General features: G+C 44.0%; 1 pseudogene across 1 annotated transcript; it reads left to right on the plus strand.

Moving 5' to 3' along the window:
- Positions 1 to 9,847: 9,847 nt before the first annotated feature.
- Positions 9,848 to 10,176, plus strand: LOC308416783 (NADH dehydrogenase [ubiquinone] 1 alpha subcomplex subunit 5-like; annotated as a pseudogene). The gene has a single exon. The product of its transcript is annotated as an NADH dehydrogenase [ubiquinone] 1 alpha subcomplex subunit 5-like (transcript).
- Positions 10,177 to 13,262: the final 3,086 nt, after the last annotated feature.

The following is a 13,262-nucleotide window of genomic DNA, read 5'->3' on the forward strand; positions in this document are numbered from 1 at the left end:
GAGCTGCTTCTGTGCTTAGGAGGGCAATGAATTTTACAGCACAGCTGAGTGGAGCTGGGTGTACCACTCACTCCGAAACCCTGTCAGATGCCACAGGTGTGGCAGGCCAAATCTTTTAATACCATTTCCACTCCTGGGAATTAAATTCATTCTCTGTGAACAGGGATTCATAAATCCTAGCCCTGCCTTCAGAACAGCAGTGTGATTTCACCAGGGTGATAAATTGCTCCTATCAAAACAGACATGGAATCTCCCGGGGACATAATGAGCTCCCACGGTACAAAGTGTCACGTCTTAAGTGCCTGTGATCAAGACTGGTGCTGAAGAATCAAGTCTTGGGAAATCAATGATAGTATTTTTTTTTCTCCGAGCCTCTCTTAAGCTGAGAGAGGTAGAGAAGAGTGGATGAAAAGCATGTGATTGAATTAGAAAAAAAAAATCTATCATAAAAATGTTCTCCAGAGCCCGTCAGCTCTGTGCTGTAGGGTGAGACTGGGGTTTGGATGGTTGGAGAAGTGTGGGGTTAGCTTTTACAGTCTCCCTGGCTAAATGTGAAATGCGGGTGGGTGAGGAAGTGTGCTGTCAGGGAAGGTGATTTATGGAGACCTAGAGGTGCTCCCTGAAGGAGAAACTTGCCTATTTACCAGCCTGGATTGCCTGCTGTTCCCCTAGAGCTGAGGGGCAGAGGCAGAAATGCAACTGTCACCTGGAAAGGGAAACCCATTAAGCCACCAGCATCTCTTAGCTTTTTATCTTAAATCATGGCCCTACATTCCTGGCTCCTTGTACTGACCTACAAGTCAACGGAAGTGTGGACGCTGGTGCCCCTTACTTCTTTGTCAATTCTCCTGTCTCTTTCCGGAAATGGACAAAGCCTCTTTCCCCAAATCATACCGAGTGTGGCTCAGAGCCTTTGTCGATGACTGACTTGTCACCTCTTAGGAAACCTTCCTGGATGCTGACTGTGGCTCACCTAGCTCCTGCAGGAGCAGATGACAGTCCTTCTGATGTATAGATGGCTAATATTCTTACATGTATTCACTCAGCAAACATTTATCAATCTCCTACTCTATTCCAGGTGTTGTGCCTGACATGTATGTGAGAGTCAGGGCTGGTCTTATTCTAGGAGCGTCCCAGGTCCAACTGCACCATGAGCCTCAGGGAACCTGAGTTCTGACCCTTGTTTTCTGAAAGCCATGGGGGAGTGTTAGAACATAGAGAAGGGTTTAGTGTTAGGGGCTCAGCCCTCCAGATGTTTGATCTTTATTGGTGGGCTGATAAGGTTGGGTAGATGATTCTTCATGTTTTGAGAGTTGTATGAATTGGAGTAATCTAAAACAACAATCTGGTTTCCAGAAATATCCTTTGTATTTTAGAAATCCTTATAAAAAAGACAGGAAAACCTCTGTTATTCCACCATTTGGAATAGCCATCACGGACAGTGAACTTCAGTAATTAAACCTTCTCTTGTGCACATAGTCCCCGAGAGGCCGAGAGGAGCTTCTGTTTGGTTTCTCATTTAATTATCACAGGCTATATCTCTCCCCCAAAAGTTCTTCTTCCTCTTTGGCCTGGTTTAGAGTAATGACTGTGGTCATTATTGTGATTACCCTTATTGCTATGTAGCATTTATCAAGTATTTACGAATTGCTGGGCCCTGGGCCAGGTGCTTTAAAGGGAAGGTCTTTAAGTCTCTGCTGAACAGATGAGGTAGGTCCTGTGGTTCCAGTTTTCAGATGGCGAGGCTGACAGTGCTTATGCAAATGACTGCAGATCACAACCTTGAATGTTGTCCCCGTGGTGAACCCAGATGTCCAGGGATCCCACGGCAACCTGTGGCTGCGCCCACCCCAGAATGTCCTCAGTTTAAAATTCAGGCTGAAAGTTCGTAATGCCCTGCTCTCACTTTTGCCGGGTCAAATCCTTAGAGCTGGAATCACAATGTCAAGGACTCAGCTAAATTTGGCACCTATGCTGCCAACACAACTATTTTTGCAACCAGAGGCCGTGGCAGGAGTGTTCCCTGGATGTTGTAGATGAAGGAAGGGAGGGTATTCAGAGGAAGAGAATCAAAGGCAGATATTCTGGGAGGCACTGAGGGGTAGAAGAGTGTCAGGAGATAAGTCATGAAGAGTGGCCCCACTTCTGAAGCCCCAGTCAGCCCAGAGACTGTCCTCAGTCCCTGGGGGTACTGATATATTCATAGTAGGCAGAATTGTTGACCTTCTAGGCTCTGGGTTGGCGGAGCTATGGAACTCAGAGTTAGTCATGTTAAACAAATGCTACCCTTCCATTTCCCCTGGGGGAAAGAAAAAAAATCCACAAAAAACATTCCTCTGTTGTCTTCATCTGCTAATCCCAGCCCAAGGCTTGTGCCAACTTTTCCCATGTAAAAATGTTAGATGAAATTCCAGTGCCATCAAATGAGACCTTTCTTCTCCCACCTGCACATTATGACTCTAATAAACTCGTTATCAGCTCGTGAAAAATGATGGCAAACAGCTGACTGAAGGATCTGATAAGTCAGCAGTAAAGATTAACAGTTCTTTTCGGAGAAAGCCGTGAAGAGGGTTCCCCATTTAAAACAATTGTGGCAGGCGAATTCGCAGCACTTAAATCATTATCGGCAATTAGTCCTTGTCAAAAAGGTTGCAGCTGGCTCCAATTACAGGTAAGATTTTTATAATTTGAACTTAGTGCATCTGAGAAGTCCGACTTGGAGGAACACTTTCAGGAGAGGTTTGCAAATTGAGAAAAAGACTTCGAGGCATTTCAGAATTTAAATGCTCATTATTTCCAGAGCCACGCTTTGTTATTGACATCTATTAATAAGTTTCTAGAGCATGTCCCATAAACGTCACCCTTTAGCTGTCTCTATCCTAACAGAAAGATTAATGCTGATTTAAAAACTGTCTTAAAAAATAATATGCATCGAACAAAAAGAGAAACAAAGCAGGATAACAAATAAAAACAGTCGGATATCCCCCCTCGGTGCCCACGCAGGCAAGCAATTTTGTTTCAGATTCTTCTAGGAATTGCCACCATCACTTTGCCCAGAATTGTTCTTGCTTTACAGTCTTGATGTATTTGAATTCTTCACTGAGTTTCTCAGCTGCGCATGGTGTCACAAATGGGGACAGAAGCAGGTGGATCTCTGAGTTCAAGCCAGCCTGGTCTCCAGAGGGAGTTCCAGGACAGCCATGGCTGCACAGAGAAACCCTGTCTCCCCAAACAAAAACAAACAAACAAGAGCTTAGAGTCTACTTGCCTTCCCCGTCTCTTTTGTATGTTTTGATTATTACTGATTGTGTGTTTTAAAACGTGTCAGTAGCCTCACGGACTTAGGCAATATTACTTTTTGATCCATTGATTTAAAAGCTGCTGTAAGGTCAAGTAAACACTCTCCTACCCAAGATGCTTTTAGTTGAGGTGCGACACAGATGCTAACGTACCATTTGTAGGGGAGACAATGCATCTTCTAGACTCCCAGGTTCTCAGTCATACATTGCATGTGCCTGTCTTGAAGCCATTCTTCTGCGGTCCTCAGCTTTGCCTTGGACTCTGCCCCCAGCTGAGTAAGCACATTGCAGAGCTGGCAGCCTCGGCTCTCTATGATCAGCCTCCTGCTTGGCCCACTGTGAGTTCAGCCTTACAGTGAGACAGGTCTCTCATTAAACCTGGAGTTCACAGATTCCATTAGGTTAGCTGTCCATCAAGCCTCTAGGTATCTAACACGCTCTTCTGGGAAATGATGCTGTTTTGATTACTTATCTTGAGTCATGCATTAGTTATGTGTCCCATTTCTGTGACAAAATACCCATCCAAAACAGCTTGGGCTAGGTTTTACATTGAGATACAGTCCGTCATGGTGGGGAAGGCCTGGCAGCAGGAGGGAGAGGCAGCTGGTCACATGGCATGCACAGACAGGAAGCAGAGATGAATGCTGGTGCTCAGCTCACTCTCCCCTTTATATTTGGTCTGATAGCCTAGACCATGAAAGGTGCTGGGTGAATTTAGGGTGTGTCTTCCTATTTCAACTAATCCAATCTTGAAACTTCTTCACAGGCAAGGTGATGCTAGATTCTACTAGGTTGACAATCAATGCCACCTATCACATTTTGCGTGTGTGTGTGTATGTGAGTGTGTGTGTGTGTGTGTGTGTGTGTGGGTGTGGGTGTGTGCATGATTGTTGTTGGCGGGTGTGATGGGAACATTTCAGTGGTTTTATCTTTCCCTCTTGGGCCATTTTTGCCACTTGCTCCAAGGACTAAGAGCATACATTATGATAAATCCTCAAATCTCTTTTAGTCATACATTTGGGGTTGAGGGAATGTCCATTGTGGGTCTGTGGGCCAAGGGGAGGCACTCTAAGCCACATGTAGCCAGACCTTTCTTTAAACTATTCCCCACACACTTCCACCTTCGCTGAGGACCCAGTCACCAGTGACATCACATGTCTCAGATCCTGTGCCCAGCAGTCCTCAAACTGTCCACACACCCCCTTTTTTCATGACAGCAGCACCCGACTGAATGACTGTGGAAGACCAATGAAACCCATCACTATATGCCCTTGCTGTGGTCTAGGGGATTGTTACTTTGGGCATCTTTCCGTTAGCAGATTCTGGGTCTGACAACTTCCCAGGTCCAGAGCTGATGTTTGACTTTTTATTGGGCAAATTCTTTAGCCTCTTGACCATTTTCTCCCTTGGAGGAAGTATTTGGGGGTATGTAGATTTGAACAGTGCCTTCTCTGGCTGCCCAGATTATAGTCCTGGGTATGCTTATGTGTTGTTCCTTCTTGGAGGGCTTTTGACTCTGTGCCCATTATAAAGGTACCCACCTTTAATTCTACGTACTGTGACACCGGCTTCCACTAGGGAGTCTTGTTCTGAAATGCCAGATGGCCATCACGGGTGGTGTCTTTTTGAGCATCGGTGGCTTCTCCACCAAGTTCACAAGTGGAGTGGTTTAGGGATAATACTGAAGGACACTCTTGATGTCTGGGAAAATGAATCTGATACTCGGCATGCCATTGCTGGGGAAAATAGCATGTGCCTGTGATCCTCACATTGGCAAGCTAAGGCAAGAGGGAATCCCTGGGGCTTGATGGCTACCAGCCGAAACAAGTCAGAGAGCTCCAGGTTCAGTGAGAGACTCTGACTCAAAAACTGAGATGGAGAGTGAGAAAGACACCTGAGGCCAGCCTCTGGCTTCCACATGTATGCACACGCACACTCCCACACACGTAGGTGCCCTGTCCTCATACACAAAGAGCACACTTGGTTTCTGACCCACAGTTTTCACCAACAGTGAATGTCCTTTCTTCTTTCATTGTCTAGATGGCTTTCTGGTTTCTACCTTACTCACTGGACATCATTGCTCTCAGCATTTCCTTGGTTCTTTGTCAGAATTAAGCACCCAGTGCCACGCAGGAGGCCTGCATTGACCAAGTCTCCTGCCTCAACCCCGTGATCTTTCCCTCTTGACCCCAGTGCCCTCAGAGGCCCCACCTGGCCTGATCTTCATCTCAGCCAGGCCTTTAAGTGCTCTCTCCCCCTTCCTCCCTTCCTCCCTCGATCCCTCCCTCCCTACTGCCCCACCTCCTTGTAGGAGGTCCCAAATCAGTCTTATTCACCCTAATTTGGTGGTTAGAAATGTAAAATAAAATAAATTCCAAGTTTTCCTCTCCCAGCCCCGGCTCCTAGGATGATAACTCTGAGACTATTTATTATCAAAGGCCTAGACCTCAGGCTCATTCCCTGACTAGCTCACTATTTAATCCATTCAGTCTATTCTGTGTCTACCACTTGGTTAGTTACCCCTCCTTCAGCCCCACCCACTTCCTCCTTAGCATCTTCCTTGGGATTTCTTTCAGTGTCTCACTTGAATCTTTTTCTGCATCTCTCCCTGTGTTTCCTTTTACTCTCTCATTCTTCCCCAGAATCTCCTCTCTCCCTGCCTGTGTCTTAACTTCTATTTTCTGCCTCAACTCACTGGCCATTGGCTTTTGCATTGGCAGGCACTGCTTATGAGAAATTCTCTGTACATAGAAGCTCTTGGTCTTTCTTATCCTTTCTAGTAGATGACCCACTCTTGTCCTTGAATGTCCTCGTTCCAGCGCTTCATCAGCGTCCAGGGTCTTGGTCTCTGCAGTGTGTGTGTTTCCTCCACTGTGTCTGGGCTTTGCTTGTTCCTTCACTGGGAAGCACTAGCAGTTGCCCTCTGCAGTCGGATGAGGGTGTCCATGAGCATGTGTACTAACTCTGGGTTCTTTGCTGCCATTGCCCTACCTGTAATGCCACTGAAATGGTAGTTTCTGCTTGTTTCCAAAAGGGCATGGATGGATACCTTAGAATTGTGAAAAGAGACCTCTTTTTAGACCTATTCTAGTAAAGAGAGCAGGACATGTGGACGTTCTGTTCTCAACTCGCACGTCTGTGGAGGGCTGAGACTTAGAAGATCACTAGCCAGGATCGCAGGTCCTAAGACTCCAATGCACTGTTTGAGACTGAAGTGGCTGAACAGTTAAATGGAGACAAAGGCACAAGTCCGAGAGCCTACTGGATTGCTATAGCCTTCTTGTCTTGTACCAATTGATGTTTATTCAAGAAATTTTAGAAACCACACAATCTCTATTTCTTACCAATAAGTTAATGAATACGGCCACACTACTGTCTAACCACTTGGCTGTGAGACATCTTCATATTCTAACATGAGATTCTGTCCAGTTTGTTTCTCTCCATGCCATCCATTCTACACCATTCTTTCCTTCTCCCCTCCCTCCTCCTCCTCCTACCTCTCCTCCCCTCCACTCCATTCCTCCTACCTCTCCTCTCCTCCCTCCCTTCCCTCCCTTCTCTCCTCCCTCACCTCCCTCCTTCCTCTCCTCCACTCCCTTCCTCCCTTCCATCCCTTCTCTCCTCCCTCCCTTATCTTCTCCTCTCACTCCCTCCCTTTACCCCTCCCTTCTCTATTCCCCCATCTTTCTTCTTCTTTCCTCTATCTTTCCTTACCCCCTCTATTTCTCCCCATCCCTTCTTTCTTTCCCAAATCTTCTTCTCCTTTATTTTCTCCCTTCTTCCCTAACCTTCCCCCTTTCTCTGCTTTTCTTCAGTATTTGTTGATCCCCCACCCCAAGGCAGGCTTTAGTTTAGGAAGCACAAGACACTAAGAAATCATTTTGTCTGTTCAGTGTGGGGTTTCCTGTTGGAGACTGAGATTTGTGCCCTGTCACATGCCTCTCTGTGCTGCAGGCTTGTTAGTGGGTCTCCCTGCAGATGTGAAAGACCAACAGTCTTTAAGGTCTCTGGATGCTTGCTCTGAGATGTGTGTCTGTAGACAACTTTGTTGCTTTGAAAGCATCACATTTTGTGAACTTTCATAAACCTGTGGCAGTGGTTCTCAATCTGTGGCTCTAGACCCCTTTGGGGGCATATTGACCTTTTCACAGGGGTAGCCTAAGACCATCAAAAAACATGGACACTTTCATCAGGATTCATGACAGTAGCAAAATTACAGATAGGAAGTATCGATAAAAATAATTTTATGATTGGGAGTCATCACAACATGAGGAACTGCATTAAAAAATTACAGCATTAGGAATGTTGAAAGCCATTGCCCAGTGAGATCACATATTTACATATTTAAAGCATGAATATTTACATTGATTTTTAAGAATACTACTTGTATTTTAGAGTTGTTGTTGAACAAGTAGAGCGTACATGAACCAAATGTGGATTTAGATTTAGATATGTGTTCCTGTGTCTCAGTGATTTCCAGCATGTTGTCTGCTGAGGCATTGTGGGTATGAAATGTTACCAACTGCATATGTCTCTTCACATTAAAAAGATGCTTCCTTATGGAAAACTCATACTTTTAGTTTTATTCTTTCTGTAGGAAATCACAGAAAAGCAGGCAGGGGGGCTGTTTCTATGCAAAAGTCAATGCATATAGTAATTAATCTTTTGTTTGCCTGAAACTTTCACACTCACAATGTTTAATTTCCACATCTATGTTCTTGTTCTTTTGTCACAGAACAGTGGCACTGCCACAGTTAATTAGGCAGCCTACATGCAAGTTTGTGAGACAGTCTGGCTGTCCTCTTCTTTTAAAAGTGCTCACTGAAAGAGAATTCCTGCTTCCACTCATTCTGGCCTCACCATTGTGGGGCACTATCTCATCCTTTGCTTTCTCTTCAACCTTGGTCCTGTGTCTAGACATCAGTGTAGGCATACCCCTCAGGATTTCTAAGGTCAGGACTGATGTTTTTAAACAGTTCTTTAGGGCCAGATTTAAAAATGACAATAACATATAAAAGTGTTGTCCAAAGGGCCATCCCTGGGAATAGCTGTCTGGCCACATAGCTCAGAATGACCCAGCAATGTCCAAGGCATTTGCTTCTCTCCCCTGTGTCTCCTGAAGATTTACTTCAGAACACATTTTTTAAAATTAACTTTACCCAACTCTAGAAAGTGACAAGTTTGATTCTCATCTTTGGGAAAGTAATGACCAAGCCAGGACCAAGGTTTCTCCCCAGGGTGGTTGACTCATGACAAGATGGAAGCCTCATATCCCAGTGTTTGATGCTGGCTGAACATTTAGAACTCTGTTGCAAACTTAAAAATCAAAAAATCAAACCAAACCAAAACAACCCCGAAACCAAAGGAACTGACAGTTAACAGAGAGAACGAGTAAAAGGGGGTGTATGTAACCTAGCACTGAGGTCCAATGGGACTTTGAGCCAGTGGACTGGGATTTCACTCCAACTTGATTAACTTCCCTATAAGGACTACAGTCGTTCCTTCCTGAGGAAGCACTCTGCTTTGGTGTCAGCGACTTCAGCCCTGAAAGAGGCTGGATGTTGGTGGTCATGAGAATAAACACTTCAAGATAAATTGTTAAGGCCTGGCATGGTTGTTAGAACACTTCCCTAACACGCAGGAAATCCTAGAGCAGAAACCTTCCTGATGCTGTGACCCTTTAACACACTTCCTCATGTTGCGGTGACCTCCCCCAACCATAAAATTAGTTTCATTTGCTACTTCATAACTGCAATCTTGCTGTGTTGTGAATCATGGTGTACATATCAGTGTTCTCTGTCAGTCTTAGGTGACCCCTGTGGAAAAGTCTTTTGACTCCAAAAGGGTCACAACCCACGGGGTGAGAACCAGTGTCGGAGAGCCAATGTTAAGCACCTCAAAACTGGGCATGATGGCACATGATCGTAATTGCAGTGACTGGGAGGTGGAGGCAGGAGGATGAGAAGTTCATGATCATCTTTCTCTACCTAGAAAGTTTGAGGTCAACCTGGGCTAAGTGAGACCCTGTCTTAGTAGAAGAAGAGGAGGAGGAGGAGGAGGAGGAGGAGGAAGAAGAAAAAGAAGAAGAGAAAGAAGGAGGAGGAGAACAAGTTTCTACTACTGTCTTAATAAATCATCCACCTTGGTTGATCCTCAATTGGTTGGTTACTCTGTCTCAGTTCTAAACATCAAAAGTCTGTAGCAAGTGCCAGTTACCTGAAGTCAGGGTATCAAGAGCTACATGTTTTCAGGAGGCTCTTGGTGAGATTCCTTCTCAGACTCCTCCACCTTCTTGTGGCAGCTGCCATTCCTCGACTTGTGGTTGGATTGCTCTAGGCTCTTCCTCCACAGCTACATCATTTCCCTTTGGCCTCACCCACCAACTCTCTCCTTCCACCCCATGCTCTGTGCTCTTCTTTCAATGGTCACCTGAGAGAACATTGAGGGTCTCTACTAATAACCCAGAATTGCCTTGTGTCAGGATTCTTAGTCACACCTGCCAAGTCCCATAGAAGGTGACATTGGGATTGGATGCTCTGGGTACTGTTATGGTGGGTTTGCTGAAGAAGACTAGTAGTCTGGTGGGATTGGCTGTATGTGACACCACAGGAGAAGCCAACGATATTGTATACAAAGTTTCTTGATCTTCTATAGCACATTCCTAAATGTGGAGCCTATAGAAAACACATGGAACAGATCACCAATGAGAAGCTGGATATAGTTAAAGCAGAACCAAATGTTAAAAAATTAGAAAACTTGCTTTGGGGTGATGATGTAGAAGAGGTCTTCAGGCTGAAAATGAGCTATATTCTGGCAAGAAAAAACATTGCAGTGGGAGCCATTGGCCGAAGAACCTCCTGCTGACCAGAGAAAATAGCCAACATGATCACAATGTCTGGTGGTTGATGTGAATTAAATGTGTAATTAAATATATTGTGATGCTAAAAAATGTGACACCCATGGAAGCGAGGCATTGGATGTAGATGCGTTTTGGGGGTGGAGAATAATTTTGCCTACTAAAAATGGCTCACACTGTTGGTGTTGACTGTCAATCAAGAGTGATGAGCTTATGGTCTTTATTGCAGTTAATGCTTTTATTCTGGTGGATATTGGACACTAAAGCAGGGCTGTGGGCAGGGGCCCTCCTTGTAGTGTCTGTGGGAAGGGCAACACTGACTGTATCCACTGCGGTAACTCTGCGCTCTGATGGGTGTCAGCTCTTTCAGGTGGCGTTTGGAAGGCTGGAAAGTTGTCTGCCTTGCTGTTGCTGTTTGTGGATGGATGGATGTTCATTGGTGCAGCTGTCTCTGGGTATCTCTTTTTTGTCTTATCATCTTTGGATCATGGATTATGTGTTGCTCTGTCTTCTTTTACATTTCTGGGTCTTTGGGAATTTGGAATGATCAAAGGTTAGCCCCATTTTGGGAGCCTCTTAGCTTCAGGTCAGCAGTTCCTTTAGGGTGTTTTAGGATTCATCTACCTGGAAGCTATATGCCTAGTCCTCTGCTTGCTGGGACCCTTTTCATGAAAGTTCTTGAGGTTCTCCCCATTTGTTCTCTCCTGACTCTGTTGTTTTCTTCCCATTTTTTTCTGTCTTATTGAGTCTAGAAAGTCTTTGTCTATCTCAGTGTAGTTGTATTCCTGGCTTTTAAACCACACTGTGTTCTATAAGTTCCCAGACTGTACTTTCCTTGATCTAACATGAACACTTGCTCTTTTCTTTCTCTCTACCTTCCTGAGGCATCAGTCCTGCTGGGAGACATGGCTACCTCCATAAGTAGCCACTTGAATCAGGAGAGCTTTATGAGGAATGCCATTCATTGGAAGCCACTGTGGTTCAAACAGAAGTATAAGGAGAGGAAGTCTCCCTGGTCATCATGTTGATCTTGACTGCATTTTGTGAGTCCTAGTGTGACCTCTTCTCAGGCATCTGATTGCATCATCTACTATCAAATGTCTACACCGAGCTACTCAAGCCAAAGGAAATTCTTCAGTGTTTGGCATGTGACTTTCTGTTATTTCCACCTGGAAAGTCTGTCTATCTACACCCCTTCTCCTACAGGTACTAGCCCTAGTTTCTTTGCTTTTGAAAAAAATTATTATTTATCTTGAAACTACCATTATGTATGGTAGAATCCAGCAGAAGAAGACCTAAAAGATAATATGCGACTCATAGCTGCATAAAAATGATTGGAAGCTTCTGTGGGGAAGAAGGTTAAGGCTTCAGGAATAGAGGGAGAGATGGCATTTGAGGATTTAAATAGTGACCTTGTGAAGTTAGTGCTCTTTCCAAATAATCCCCACCACAAATGCAATTGAAATCTGAGTTCTTTTGAATGTGGAATCCCTAAACTACCACTGAAGTACTATGTACAAAGACAAAGGGGAGCCAACGAGATGATAGAGGAGAAGGATGGCAGAGGTCTCCATACCACAGCCTCAAACTTAAATTCACAAAGCAAGAATGCTTTTTGGCAGAGTGGTGTAGTACAGCTGGATAGATAAACAAAACCTGGGGGAAAGGGATATGGAGAGACAGCAAAGGAAATACTTAAGGGGCCAGAACAGAAGTTCTGACTTGCTGGGCATGGCTGCAGATGCCTTTAATCCCATCAATCAAGAGGTAGAGGTCAGTGAATTTGAAAAGTGAATTAAAGACTAGTCCATGTTGCAAAACAAGCAAATAAAAACAAAGCAAAACCCAACCAATCAAACAAAAATTCCTGATCCATTCATCAACATCTTCCCTTTGGAAAATACCACCACAATGGACTCAGATAACACACAACTACTCTGGAGGGATCTCATGCTAAATCTAAACAGAACAGTATAGAACCTGACAAGAAAACATGAAAAGAGTTTTTTCACATAGGTAAATATCAAACACAGTCAAGGTCATAGCCAAGAATGACTGTTTAGTGACCACTGAAGTTATAAAATGCTAAGTTTAACCAGAACCAAATGTTTTTAGGGACTCAACACATGAAAAAAGATTCAGGTTAAAAAGAAAAGAAGAGACAAAGAGACAGAGACACAGAGAAACAGAGAGATAGTGGGACACATAGAGAAAGAGAAAATTCTTCATGAAGAATTAGGTAGAACTGTCTAATGATATAGACACTGATGTTCAGCTTTACTAACATCAAACTATTCAGGAAAGTAAGGTATTAAGATTAAAAGTAATGGCAGAAGTTGACAAAAATTTAGCTATAATGGTTTCAAGTGTTCACATTAAGGTGGGGAGATGGGCACTGTTACCCACTGGAGAGAGGAGGTTTAGATTTCGAGCATCATTGGTCATTTTCTAGTAATAAAAAATATGCATGCTTGAAAAACTCTACAGTACCATTTCTAGGAATATAGTTTGGGAAAACACTGTTACATGTGCATAAAGACACAGGGATGAAGAATTAACTGCAGTATTATTGCAATAAAACGTTCCTTTCAGGGTGTGTGTGTGTGTGTGTGTGTGTGTGTGTGTGTGTGTGTGTGTGTGTATGTGTGTTGTTGTTGTTTTCGCCAGATGGAAACATGCACAGTTCCTAAAAGGACTTCAGTGGCTCAGTCTATGTCAAAATGGGGGCATCTCAGAACCAAAGTGTCAAGAGGACAAAAGATGAAAATTGAACAAGATGCTTAATGTAATGTCTGTGCAATAATCCCACATAGAACAATGTCTTCTAGTGTTTATGGAGACAGATGTGTGCTTGTGGTCAGGTGGAGAGCTGTTTCCCAGAGAAGAGTTGGGTTGATTGGATGGAGAGGGGTCTACTCATGTACACATAACTCCTCCTGTCTTCTTCCTCTTTCTCCTTTTCCTCTTTCTCTTTTTTTATTAAAAATAATATGCACATTATTTTGTAGTGAAAACCTAAATGCATAAAAATGCAAATATGAACAAAATATTGGTAGTTGCTAATTTTAGGTGCTGAGAATTTGGGTGTAGTTTATGTCCATTCTACC

The sequence above is a fragment of the Micromys minutus genome (genome assembly GCF_963924665.1).
Source record: "Micromys minutus genome assembly, chromosome: 1".
NCBI classification, from domain to species: domain Eukaryota; kingdom Metazoa; phylum Chordata; class Mammalia; order Rodentia; family Muridae; genus Micromys; species Micromys minutus.